The sequence below is a fragment of the Camelus bactrianus genome, chromosome 35, assembly GCF_048773025.1.
Source record: "Camelus bactrianus isolate YW-2024 breed Bactrian camel chromosome 35, ASM4877302v1, whole genome shotgun sequence".
NCBI classification, from domain to species: domain Eukaryota; kingdom Metazoa; phylum Chordata; class Mammalia; order Artiodactyla; family Camelidae; genus Camelus; species Camelus bactrianus.
The window spans coordinates 24,772,509-24,787,465 of NC_133573.1; positions in this window are offsets into that span (position 1 = coordinate 24,772,509).

Sequence of the window (14,957 nt, forward strand, 5' to 3'; positions counted from 1 at the left end):
CTACTGTGAGTTTCTTTGCATTATTTTTTAAAATCTTTTTGGGAATAAGGAGAAAGTCATGATTAGTGATTTGTGATTTAGTTCCATTCTGATTAACGTGGATTTAAGCTGCAATTTCTGCCATTATGAATTAAATGTCACAGTTCATTAGAGTAGAGCCAATTCAGTCAATTCCAAGTTTATATTCATGTTTCCAACATTAAATCCTTTCCACAGGATTTATTAATTTGGCATCAAGATGCCCCAAGTGTATCTTTTTTCAATTAAAGAAGAAAATAACGAAGCATAACTTTTTCAGCTGCATTAATGTTCAAGAGACAGGTGTGAGCTAGAGAAGCAAAATGATCTCTTGGTCTAGTTCTAATGATTTTAGAAATAACTTGCAATATGACGTTAAAAATTTGCAGACTTAAGGCAGCCCTTGCTTGCGTTTATCAATGTAGGATGTGTAACTAATTTTCTGCCCCCTCCTCCAAACAGTTGCTAATTCTATGAGGCTGTCATATATACCCAAATTAAAATGTAGGTAGAAGTCCTATAAAATCATTTAAAAATATTTGATAAGATTAGGTGATTATTTATAATTGAATATTTTTTTCATGTACTTTCAAAATTTTATTTTTAGGAAGAAAATTTTCAATATTTTAATCTGGCTGGCTCATAGGAGATGCTAAATATAGGTTAGCTGACTATATTAGAAAATTTTAAAGATATAACAAACTTCAGACCTGTAATTTGAAGCTGTTTCTTAAAATTATGTAATTATTCTTTACATATTACAATTTACTATATTATCACTATAGATGATATGTTACTAACTTAAAATGTGTCTTTCAGACAAAATAGGAAATTGGGTGAATATGTGAGAATCTAACATATTTAATAACCTGGAATAAAAAATAAAAATGAAATCATCTCATTTGGAGGCATAATTAGCATACCCATAGAGCTTTATATAGGAAAACCTGATAATCTACTGATTCCTCTAACCTTGCTCTTCTCTTTAAGAAAACTTTGTGTTCAACTGACAAGACCTCCCCCCAAAATGCACAGCCTCAGATAACTGTACACTAAGAGGCCATTCGAATTAATCTCATCACAGTCAGTCCAAGGAGCTAAGGTCGCCCAGATCATCGCTCATCACTCTGTGTTCAAAAGCTGTGTTCGACCTATGGTGAAAACACATAATCTCCCAGTGCACCTTCTGGACCTCACGGCCAGTGAGTAGCAAAATTCAAAATGTCCTACCCTTTTTTCTGAATACCCTTTACTTTCTCCAGTACTTCGCTTTCCTAGAGTACTTTCTTACAGTATTTTTTTTTTTCCTACACCCCTCTTACCTCAGACCTGGGGGGCACTGGATGGCCTCCCTCCTCCATTTTGCCTCTTGCCTGCCTTCCTGCTCTCAGTAAATCCAGCTTTGAATTTTATGTCGTCTAATTATACTACACATGGAGCCACCTTGTTGCAGTAGTCTTCTAGGCTTTAGGCAATTCCCTCTCCTTTAAAGAATTCACCTCCTAGTGTACTACCACTCTCTCCAAAATCATTTCTTTCATAATTATTTTTTTTAATCATTAGAATCCATTTTTATTTTACTTTTTTTAAAAAACCTTTTTTAAATGGAGGTTCTGGGGATTGAACCCAGGAACTTGTGCATGCTAAGCACACATTCTACCACATAGCTATACCCTCCCCCTTCATAATTCTTGATACTTTCAATGTTAATATAGATTTTCCTTCCAATTACCCAATCCCTTAGCCCCTTAACCTATTTCCCTTCAATAAGATCATTCTCTACCCAACTAGGGCACTCACTGCTGTGATCCTATGTAAACCTGTAATTATGAATATATGCAATTTTTCATAACCTCAATTTCAAGAATTCTACATTCTAAACACCTATTTTTGTCTCCACTCCAGCTTAATACTTCCAGTGATTGGCAAGCAAACTTGGAGTTAATCTTGATTCTTTTTACAATACCTTGCAATTATATTCAGTATCCAACCACTGCTCACCGCCTTCTGCAATCAATTGCTCACTCATTAAATAGTTTTTATAAATAATATTGAAAATGAAATCATCATTTAATTTGCAATGGGATAATCCAATTTTTTAATATTAATGAGGGGAGAATACTTCTCATGCTATTCTTTTAACAAGAAGTACTGGAGATGTCCTTTTATATGATGCATACAGAAAAAACATAGGAACAGGAACACATAAGGTGAAGTCTGTAGAGCAGATCAATGAGTCCGTAATAAAATAAGTCTTGTTGGATAAACAGAGTATGTTGAGATTAGCACCAGAAGCTAAAAAGAAAAATATTTTTTGTGTGTTCAGAATTTGGGTAGCTTTGATATGAAGGGAAAGTGACAGAACTCATTTCTAAGGCAGGGGATCATTCATGAAGTTGACTTTCATTATGTAACAAGACCCGACAAAGGTGTTATCAGAGTTTGTTCATTTTATTTTAGTGTACTGAAAAACATTTCTTTATGGTTAATTTAACAGACACCTGCTGACAGTCACTATCTTACATGACAAAGGTTTTCATTAACTAATGGATATAAATGATAAGATACAAATAATCTTCTGAGAGTTTTGCTAGGGGACAACTAGTTATTTGCAAAAAAAAAAAAAACACATTATTGATTTCTCCTAGTCAATAGAGTAAAATAAATGGTGACCTTTTCTTCATTTAACAGCTCAAAATTATTGGTTCTATACTAAAAGAAACTGACTGGGAATGCGACTCTATATTAATCTTACTTATACTCTCTATTTTAGAGTTTCAAAGCAATCATTAAAGGGTCAAAACATTTGAAAATCACAGGTAATTTTAAAATCACATGAGATGCCTTGGCATCCATTTCTTTATGTGTCTGTAAGTTAATACTGTTGATTAATCTACATCTTTGGTCTTGCTTAGTAATAATGAGACTTATCAGAATGATATGGTATTAAAATTTAAGAATCTAATGTAATGATTTTACCTTCTGTATCTCCGTAAACACTTTTTCAAGTTATTTTTAAATGCACAGATCAACAAATTTATCACTAAATACATTTGAAACCGACATATACATCAAGAAATAGAATCCCAGCAACCCCTTTCATACTGCTTCCCCATCATTTAATGTTTCCTGCCATTTAAAGACAACCACCATGCTTATCACTTCCTAAAATTTTCTTTACACTCAACCATGTAAGCTTACTGGCCAAAATATTACACTCTAGTTTTGCATGTTTAAAACTTCATAAAAATTGAATTACAGAGAGTATAATCTATAATAAAGCTTGTTGTTATGTTTATGGATATCATTTTTTTGTTCATTTTAATCACTATGTAGTATTCTGGTATATGACTATAACACAATTTGTCTTTTTTTTTTTTTTTTTCACTGATGATACACATTTGGACTTGTGGGCAACCAAGACTGGATGGATTATGCCCAGGTGACAAAATTCCCCAAATCTCAATGGTCTAAATCAACAAAGGATTGATTCTCATTCATGCTTTATGTCCACTGCAGATTGGCTGCTGACTCACAACTGGAGTTGTCATTCTCACTCCAAGATACAGTCTGGAAGAGCAGCTACCATCTGGAGTGTTGCCTGCAGCAGCGGTGAGGTGTGGGGAGGAAACTGGAGAAGCTCACAGTAACCCATAAAGCTTCTGCATCAAAATGATACATCACTTACAATCTCACTTCACTGACCAGAAAATGTTACATGGCCTTGCATGACTTCAAAGGGCAAGGGAAATTAAATCTTCCTAAAAGAGGTAAACTGGATATTGCAGAAGAGTAACACAGTCCACCAGAGGCTGTCCTTGATTTTGGCAAACCCTTGGCTTAGTCACCTTCACAAATTAGAACACATTAACACTCACCTCAATGGTGAGAATCCAAAGGTTCCAAACAGTCCCTATTTTGAACTCAAAGTTCAAAGTCTCTGTATAATGTTAGTTAATCCCTATGTCAGGTCTGAATGTGGTTCTGCTTGATGCAAAGAACTAAAAAGAAGGGTATGCATCCAATAGCAGCAAAATTCACAGTCTTTTCAAAGTGCACATGGAGAATACTCCAGGATACATCATAAGAGAAGTCACAGAATAAGTCTTAACAAATTTAAGAACACTGAAATCACAGCAAGTATCACTTCCAGCCACAATAGTATAAAACTAGAAGTAAACAACAGGAAGAAAACTGGAAAATTCACAAATGTGTGGAAATTAAACAACACTCTCCTGAACAACCAGTCAAAGAAGAAACCAAAATGGCAATAAAAATATTTTAAAACAAATGATAATGAAAACACAACATACAAAGCCACATAAATGTTTTTATGCTAAGTGAAATAAATCAGAGAGATAAATACTGTATTATATCATGTATATGTGGAACCTAAAAAAGCCAAATGCATAAATAAGATAATAGTAATAAATTCTTCATTTGTATAAGAATGGGAAAGAAAACTCAGCCATTGGCCCACAGCAATTATCAAATCCTCCTAGGCAGACACTGCAGTTAGTCCCTACTTTTAGAATGGGTAATGCTCTTTGATTAGACAGATTCTGACCCCTGGTTTTTAGAGATCTACTCTGTGTACCTATATGGGCCTTAGATCCTCACTTTTAGAGATTTTTCTTTTTTTAATCATGGTCCTTGGCTTCATCTGCACAGAGCTTTGTAGAATATACTCTAGTTGTTTGCTCAGTCACTTTCTTACCTAACTTTCTGTGTATAAAAGTTGGAGGTAACTGAAGAGTTGTTTCCAATTTCAAATAGTTACTTATCTCTAGGCTAGGAATTCCATCTCAGAAACTCAAACTTCTATACTTGATTTGTGTCAATTCCACATTTGAATAGCTAGATACAGTCTTCTTTAAGGCATACTTTCTGAGACACATGATAATGTATGCCTTCTCATCCCTATTCCTCTCTATCCTAATCAACTGGACTCCCAACAGGAAGTCACATCCTTAAAATCTCTTTTTCCTGAGGAATTATTGAATTAGAAAGACATATTTCCAGTGTTTTATTGTTTAATTAACTCAATTGATGATCACACTTGTTTTAATTTGACCCTTGCCAATAAAATAAATTTTAATAGAGATTAAAATAACTTCAGATTTCTGACATGAAACCAACTTGGTCAGATATAATTCCTGTCACATTTAAGAAGAGTGGTTTAAAGTGACAGTCATTTATTCAGGTTACAAAGTTGCTGAGTAGTTCTGGATCTGGGATTGAGCCAGGCTCTTGAGGATCGGCCGGTAGCTTTCAGCTTGGCTGGGGCATGCAGGTTCCTGAAGGTCCTGCCATTGTGTGTGGTTGGCTGGCTGTCAGCTGGGGCAATAGCAGTGACTTGGCCGTGGGTGACTCGTCAGCTGTCAGTGAACACAGGTTTGTTCACACAGCAGCAGGACTGAAGGACAGCAATCTGCAACACTCAAGAGATTTATAAGCTTCTTCCTGCATCATTGTTTACCAGGGTCTTAGTGGCCAAAGCAAGTTTCATGGTCAACATAGTTTCACTGGGCGGGAAAACAGGCTCTACCTCTTGATGGGAATCACTGCAAAGTACTGTGATCATTTTCGCAGATTTACCACATTACTGGATTTATACTGCCAGATTTAATTTGAATATTTACTTATGATTTTTGAGTGTAGATTAATGTAGGCGATAGGCTTATATTACTTTATGAGTTGTGGAACGCTCCTGATTTTCTACTCTCTAAAGTAGTTTAATTTTAGCATTATTTCCTCATTAAATATTTGGGTATATAAGCAGTTTAATTTTGGTTACTGTTTGTATCTTATATGCTTTCCCATTTTTTAAAATATTCAACTTTATATACTCTTTACTTTTAGATATGTAACTTGCAAATACCACAAAGTTTGCTTTAAAAAATCATTTTGATAATTTTTATCTTTCATCTGTGACATTTATCCTGTTAGGTTTTTATATAGCTTTTTTTATACTGTGCTTAAACTTTCTCTTTTCTTGTTTGCCTTGATTTGTCTCATTGGTTCTTGGTTATTTTTCTCTTCTTTCTGGTCTTCTGTTGGGTATTTTTATTTCCCAGCTCTCTATGTACTTGAGTAACATACACTTTAACTATTTTATTAGTTATACAGAACATTAAAATATGCATTTGTCACTTATTAGAGTCTAAATTTAATCTGTGATTTATCTTACCCTTAGACAATGTAAGAATTTAGAACAGTAACTTCATTTACCACCATCCTTTTCCTCACTTTCTGATTTTATACTTCCGTAGTCCTATATTTTAAATACAAAAAAAGTAGTATTTTCATTCACATTTATTAAGATATATGCACATATTTACTGTTTTTGTTGCTCTCTGTTCTTTCTGGAATCCCTGAAATGCCATGTATGTCCATTTATTCTATACTTAAAAACTCCTTTGCACTTTCACTCCATGTCTGTTGGTTGCCAGTTCTCTAATTTTTGTCTTAAAAAATGCCTGTTGCAACTTAATTCTTACAGAAATTATTGAGAATTATACTTTATAAATAACTTGCTTTAGGTTCATTATTATGCCTTTCATTACCTCTGCTGAGAAGTCAACTGTTAACAAAAAATGTTACTCATTTGAAAGTAATGCATCTTTGTCTGGCTGCTTGTAAGATATTCTCCTTGTCTTTAGCTTTGGGCAGTTTTACCATGATACTCTTACTTGAAAAGTTTGTTCTTCCTTCTCCCCTTTCTCTCCCCGTCCTTCTCTCTTTCCTTTCTTCCTTCTGTAACCTTATTGGTGAGCATAGGTCATCTTAAATTTGTAACATAGTGCCTTTCATCAGCTTTGGAAAGTTGACAGTCTTTATCTTGGTAAATGTTACTTTTAGCCCCTTTTTTCTTTATATTTCCCAAGTTAGTTTTAAAGTATTTACTTTTCCTCTGGAAAAAAAAAATGTCATGTCTTTTATCCTTTTGAACATTTTGAGGATAACAATTTTAAGTCCAAGTATAATTTCATTATCTAGACCTCTGAAAGATCGATATCTATTTTATATTGTTTTTGCTATTTTTTGTCCTGGTTGCTTGTCTTCTTAGATGCCTGGTTATATTATAAAACTGTCACACATTATATTTTAAAACTGTTTTTAGCAATAACTTAAAAACTGGGATGATTTTTATTTTACCCCAGAGAGTAAATAAATTGGGTACTTTCAGGTAGTTGGGAGCTAAAGAAATATAGGTAACTTTGGTTGTAGTTCAGAGAATGAAATGATTCACAGCAAAGCTGCACTGACTCCAATGTGTTACTGAGTTTTAAAATGTAAATTGTAGTTAGTGATGCAGGTATTTTTAAGCCCTCATGAGACAGTGAATGGTTGAGATTTTCTGATAATTCACCCTCACCCCCAATAGAAGAAGGATTAATGGCTGCATTCTTAGTTCTTCAATCTGATTCCAGTTTCTGTTGCTCTTAAAAATATGGTTCTTTAAACAAAACATAACAAAGCACAAAACATTCACTGTGGGAGTCCAGCAGGGATGCCTCTGTAAGATTGCATTCTCCTTGCCAGAAAGATATTTGCTGTCCCATTGGTTCCCTGTGAGGTTCATTTAACACTGTGCAGCAGATCTCTTTAAGTCCAGAAAAAGATATGCACGGCCCTAGGCATATTCCATCAATAGAAAGATTTATAATAGTTTAGGATTTGCAACTTAATGGAGTAAAACTTCTCCCACAATACCCTTAACTGAGAACCAAGTCTACATCAAAATGGTTTTCTTAAGGGGTTCTTCGTATGTTAACAAGCTTCATTACTTCTGAAATTTGATTTAGGCAACTCAGAGAAGAAAACAAAAGAGCACAAGCTGCACTCAGCACTCCACTACTCAGAAAAACGAGTGATGTCTGACTGAGGAACATCCTTGTTACCAAAGAGCAGTTCATTTCTGAGTGTCTATTTCAGAGAATTATAAGCAGTTCAGGTCCCAGGAGAGCAACAGCCACTTCGGTTTTGTCTGTTTGGTGTCTCCAGCAGCTGGCACGTAGCAGATTCTCAACGAATTTCAATGACTGGCAGGAATGCCTTACCTCTAACTCCTATCCATTAGGCAGAAGAGTAGCCTTCTTGACTCAGACAGAACGGTGTCCAACTGATTTTTAAAGGCCCCCAGGAAAGGCATGCCACCGCCACCCCTCAGAACCCTTTCCCCTATCTCCCGGACTCCAGCTGGGCCACTGCGTGCAGTCTGTTCACCAGCTGCTCCTGCCTCCCACTGATCTAGCCAGAAATGCACTGGCTGTTTCCCATTTCAGCAAGCTCACTCATCATTTCTACAACAGCAAAGGAGGTGTTAGAAATACCCTAAGCTCTCTTGCAATATTTAAATGCATCTAATCCCGAAGTACTGAAAAGGTTAAAAAACAAACCATCCATAAAATGACCCTTAAGTAAATGTCACCTGATGTATTTGGACAAACCTTTCCACAATGAGTCTAAGGAGATGGAAACAAGACTCTTGTTTAATTTCTACCAGGATGTCAGGTTTCACACTAGGATGAGCTGATTTCTGGCTTTAGATTTACTTACTGTGGTTATGTTCCTCTACGTTTTCTTTCTTCTATTAAGGCAAAAGAAGTTTGTGGCTTGCACTTTAGGACTGAAATATAAATATACTTACTATTTTAAGTTGATAAAGGTTTCTAAATCTATTGTTTTGCTATGGAAAACAAGAGATCCTCTGACTACAGAATTCTGAAAGACAACTCCAGGGATTTCTAGATTAATAAATAATGCCTGTCTTATCTCAAAAGGAGTAGTGTGAAAACTCTGGGTTACAGATTTCATATCCCTGAAATTTTAGTTTTTACTGCTAATGTAACTTCTTTATTAACCCAAAAGATGGTGAGACATGAGAGTTTTACTGGGGAACAAAATGATTCATTTTAACAATGTATTTTTTTAGCTTATCTTCCTTTTATTTTATATAAATTCCATGAATATAAGATCATCTTTGTTTTGTTCATTGATGTGTCTTAAATTCCTAGAAAACTGCTGGTCACACAGGTAGCACTCAGTACATAAAGAATTCTGATTGTGTTTGTCCATTTATTTCTCCAAAAAGTGATTAGTTGGTATTAGACCTTCACAAGATGGTTACCAGGCTCAGGAAGCTATTTCCCTAAGTTAAGGATCTGAGACACATATCTAAGTTTAGTTTCATGTAGATCACAAATACTAAAATATTCTTAAATGTTATTCTGCCACTAGCATGAGGACTTTCTGGGTGTGGGAAAGCCACTAAACCCTATCAAGCATTGTGCTTTCAAAGGCAATTGGTGTTTGAATTGGCAGTTCACCCATCAAGAAACGCCCTTTTGTCTTGGATAATAAACCCTTAGTGGGACAATACTGTCTTTATTAACTGGTATGCTGAGTGCATAACCTGTGGATTATGATGAAGCAAATTGTATTACCTACTTCTGCAACTACTCCTTTGACATTCAGACTGTGGCAAAACTTCTTTTGCCTTGGGATGCAAGATTGGACAAAATCCTTAGTTTTTCTGTCTACTATCATATAGATACCAAATGGCAAATCCATGTCACAAAATATAACTAGATCTACTAACTAGAATAAGCCCCATCACAGCATTATAAGCACTTCCGTCTTCATTCAAAGCTAAGACTCCTCCTCCTGTCCCAGCACCACCTTTACATCCAGACAAGAGAGACCCCTCCCTGAATCACATGTTTCACTCTTCACAACAAATACTAATTAACATTTATCAAAGAAAATATGGGTGCCTCTGTCACTTGGGAGTCTGGCACCCAGGCTGGCAAAGCAGGATGCATAACCCTAAACATCCACTCTTGTGACTGACATCATCCAGGCCACAGTGAATCACTTATTCAGCTCTCTTGCCCCACGTTCTTGAGACAAGAGAACACTGTCTCTTGTGGTGGGGTCATCACCATAGCCCACCTGTTTCTTACCCTCACCTCTCAGGGTATGGTGGCTCTGAGCAAGAGTTCTTCCTGAAGCCAGTGCTTTCTCAGTTAAGGAGCTCAGCTCAACCCTTCTCTACGGGAGAAAAGGGCATTTGGCATGTAAGGCTGCTTTCTCTAAAAAACGTCTGTACCAACTTCCTCCCCTTTCCACACTCCAGTTCCCTTCTGTATTTTCCATCTGGCTGAAGAGTCTATGCCACATTTGTTTTGGTACATGAGGTTTACTGTATTGGTAGTAACAGATTACTGAGACACAGCTGGATTTTAAAATCCTGGTATATCTGTTAAATTGTTATATTCACTTATTGTCATTATTCTTCTAATGCTAATGTGCAATATATAGAATCATAAAATAATAATGATAGAAAAATCCTTTGAAATAATTAGATTTCTCAGGGAGCAGAGTATATCGGCAGAATCCATGACACTTTGTTAAAAATACATGACTCGTCCCCCACTGCTAGAGACTCTGACCCTAAAGCTGAGGAGGGGACCTATTCATCTGCTTTTTGAAAGCTGCACAGTTGATTGTGATGCCATCCCAGTTTAAGACTTGATGATCTAGTTTCATCTCATTTTATAAGTGAACAAACAGAAATCTAGAGACACAGAGAGAGTGCACTGATTCAGGAGGCAGGAAAGTTGGGGCTAGAAACAGATTCCAATCCCTCATCCTCTGTTCTTTTCCACTCTACCCAATGGTGACTTGCTATTATCCAAGTCTTTTTGACGGTACTTTTTTTGTTCACCAACATAATTATTCCACAAGCAGGAAAATACTCCCAAAAGAGTGATAGAGTAAATCACTATTATCAGGAGAGCAGGATAGAAATTTACTACATTGTTCAAAGACAGAAAAACAGGCATGTCCTGAAGAAATACAGGTCATTCTTCCAGACTATAAGGAAGTCATTCATACTACAGGCTGTGAGCATTTGCAACATCACCAGATGAGGAATGCTTGCAGCTCATGGCTCATGAAACAAAATAACTGTTACATTCTATTACTTATTAGTAAAGTAGCACCTGAATGCTATTCTGGAGAATTTGACTTGCAATTAGGTAGCATTCTTTTTTGTCTCATAACAGTAATACATTACAGTGAAGGCAAAGTCTTCAGACTGATGAACTTGTGCATACCTGCAATGTCGAAAGGACTTAAAATGCAATCACTAATATCCTTCAATTAAATAGATCCCTAAAGGTGAAGTATGTCCTTTCTCCTCCCACAGCATTTCCTCAGTAAACTCATGAGTTTTTCCTCGGAGAATTATCAGAACTATTCTTAATGTCTTATAGGGCAACCCAAACATTAAAGACTATTTCTAGGAGGACCAACAGCTGTCAGACAGCCTAAAATCTAGAAATGAATCTAGACTGTTTGGTAAAGCTTGTTTTTTAAAAGATGCTGACAGATTCATTCATAAGTAGTCTTAATATAATATAACAAATTTCAAATTAGTTTATGCTTAAATAGTAAAGTTAACTTCCAGATTTTAGCAAATGGAAAATGAAGATCAGTCATCCCAGATTTCTTTAGTCTTCTTGAATTAATATTCCTCCCATCTGGTCAGGCAGGCACCTCTTCAGTCATGGAACCACCAAGCATGAGAGAACCCCAGAGTCCACCTCTTTGACCTTCTACCCAAAGCTGCAATGTGATGTATGTATTTCCTGAAGAACCCTGATGTCCTGCAAAAGGCATGCACTGATCTCATAATGAGGGCTCCACCCTCATAACCTGATCACCTCCCTAAGGCCCCACCTCCTAATACTATCACACTGGGGGTTAGGTTTCAATGTATGAATTTCGGTGGGACACAAACATTCAGTCCATAGTAGCAGTCCTAGAAAACTAATGCACCCACACACACGTACGTTTTCCCTCAACCCCTCGTAACTTGAACTCTAGAAGCTGCCATGGGAGTTTGGGGCTTGTATGTTGGTTCTGAGACCAGGCTCCTCCTTTCCTGCTCTACCATCCACCATCTGCTCCACCTTCATATTCAGGGTTGACTCATAAACTCAAGGTGGCTATTGGAACTGCAGCCAGCAAGCCACATTCCAGGCAGGAAAAAAAAAAAAAAAAAGAAAACTTACTAACTTGAAAAGTATTATAAAACCTTGCTATCAATCACTTAACAGTTTGAAAGATACTTCCTCCTCTCATGTGTGTCCAGTCTGTTCAAGTTATAGCTGGAAATGATTAGCAAAGCGGGGTAGGGGGTTAGTACATGGTATCCAGACGCCGAACAATAGTAAATACTTACAATATTTATTCCCATCACTTTAAGCATTATGGGATGTAGCTGTTAAGTTGTAAGAATAGGACTGGGGCAGTGTTTCTCAATTTCAGAAATAAAGCCACTTGGTATTTCCTTCAAACGTGATGTTTCTAATACTCAAGAGCTTTTGAAAAACTCTTTAAACACATGTCTCTTCCCTTTTCAGATCTAACTGAAGCCCCTTCAATGCCCCCAGTTCAAAATTTCTCCTTCTCCTCTATGGTATCCTCAGATCCTTCGCCAGGTCATTTTTCAGCAGGACATCCAGGAGTTATTCTGGTACAAATATTTCAGAAAGCTTGGGCTATTTCTAATCTTATTTAGGACTGACACGTTTGGTTGGCCCACGTTACTGTGTTAGTACCTGAGCAATACTGTGGTCTCCTATCATAATATCTGAGATGTTCCCTAAGGATAATAGAGAAATGAATGGATAAAAGGAAAAAAAAAAAAAAAAAAAAAAAAACAAACCCAAATATTCCCTGCAAAAAGACAGAAAATAGTGCATGTCTCTGATTTACTATGTACCACATGGGGAAGACTGTTAAAACATATTCCCTTAGCTTTCAGAAAATTGGTTTAAATATTGCATATCACAATAGAACTGTAGAATAAGTTTAAAAAATTAATGTTATTAAATGTATCATACAACATCTGAATATTTTCTCCAAATGGCACTATATATTATTTAAATTCTTAGAATAACTCTTAGAAATACTATTTATTTCCAAGTAGTTTTAAACCATAGTTACGGAGATTGCCTGAGCTTTTTTTTTTTCCCATTTAATGCTTACCATTCTGAAAGATATTTATTTTGTCCCTCTCGGTCTCTTTGAAGACTGAAAGGGGACAGTAGGAAAGGCATGTTTTCAAACTTGCCTATAGGGCATAAAACTAATGATCCAATATCTTTTTAATTCTTTGTGAACTCTGTGTACATGCTATTTCTTCATGAAAAATAATAACATCACTCACAGTTTTGTTTCTTGCTTCTGTTTTTACCTGTGAAATGTGTTAGGTCTTCTTTTTCTACCTAAATTTAAAAAATTTCTAACATTTTAGATTATCACTAAAGTACAAGAGAAATTAAATTATTCACCAGATTTGAACTCAAACTTTAAGATACTGGCCAGTGGGATAGCATGCATTATGTATGTGTATGTTTGTTATGCAAACCTCATTACAGTTTGGCTAATGAAAACAAAAAACAGGTAATGAGGAAATATCATAATTTTCACTCAAATGTTTGCTTGAAGTATGAAAAAATTGGCATATATTTGAAATTGCATCTCCCTTATTAATTCCCAGATACATTCTTGACTTCTTTTTCTAATAGATGTTACACCTCTCCTAGTAGACAAATAAACAGATGTGGCTCCCTAACCATGGTGGGATTTCCAGAGTAATAGTACATTTGGTCTCAATTTCCCATCTGTAAATAACACGTCAAGATGTAGGAAAGATGTTCAGGTATAGAAGTAGCTGTTGCAATACATTTCTTATTGACTAGGCATCTTAGAAGTATCAAGTTTTTATGTCCATGTTATTCTCCTAACACCTCTAGAAGACTGATCATCTGTTATACTTTTACCACTAAAAAATGTCTATTAAAACATAGTAATTAAAAGTAAACTATTTATTGAAAATATTACTCATTGGAATCTCAGAGAAAAAAATGCTTTTCAAATTAAAAAATGTATCAACAAAAATAAACAAGTTCTACTTGGTATTTAATAGGGAGCATCAATATCCATTTCCTTGCCTCAAATATACAGATTTCCATTTGTACAGTACTTCTGCTTTCATATTATATTTATTCCTAAATGCATGTATTCTTTCATCAAACAAATGTCTGTTGTAAACCTATCACTTTGCTGCTCAGTGCTGAGAATGCAGTGTTTAGCAATGCTGTGTTTTCCTGGTGCTTACCATCTGAGTGAGATAGACAAGAATCTGTTAATGAGAGATCATGTGCAGTATGTCAGTTATATGCTGTGATGGAAGGGAATCTGATGCTTTGAGATTATACAACAAAAGAAACTAATCTAGACTGGGATCAAGCGAGGCTTCTCCGAGAAAGGAAAAAATTCAACCTGAGTTCTGGAAGTATGAGCAACTGTTAAACAGAAAAAGAGAGATCACATTTCAGATAGAAGTGGAACAAGAGTAATGAGATTAGGGGAGGAGAGAGCATAGTGAATCTGAGAAATGTCTGAAAGAAACCTATCATAGATGGGAACAGAGAACCATGGGAAAAAAGGGTGCAGATTAAAGGAAGGGATGAGTAAAACCAGGCAGAGCCCTGTAACCATTCAGGAGGATTTTTTTTCCAATCCTCGAGCAAGGAGAAGCCATTGGACAGTTTAAGTCAGATTTGGGCTTCAGAAAGATCAGAAAAGTCCATTTAGAAGACAGAAATCATACCAGTAGTTTTAACAGAGAGAAATTAATATGACAGGCGGGGTTACTAACCACTATACTAATAAGGAGCTGTTAGAAGTTAATATAATGAGAGTTAAACTAGGCATAAAATTATTAACTAATGAAAGTATAAAGAGAAAAAAATTAAGATGTCTCAGGTGTAAACTGCAGGAACAGCTATCATCCTCGTAGCTGAGGGAATAAAAGGAATACCAAGAAAAAGGATCTTAGAGAAGAGTCTGGGCAAATC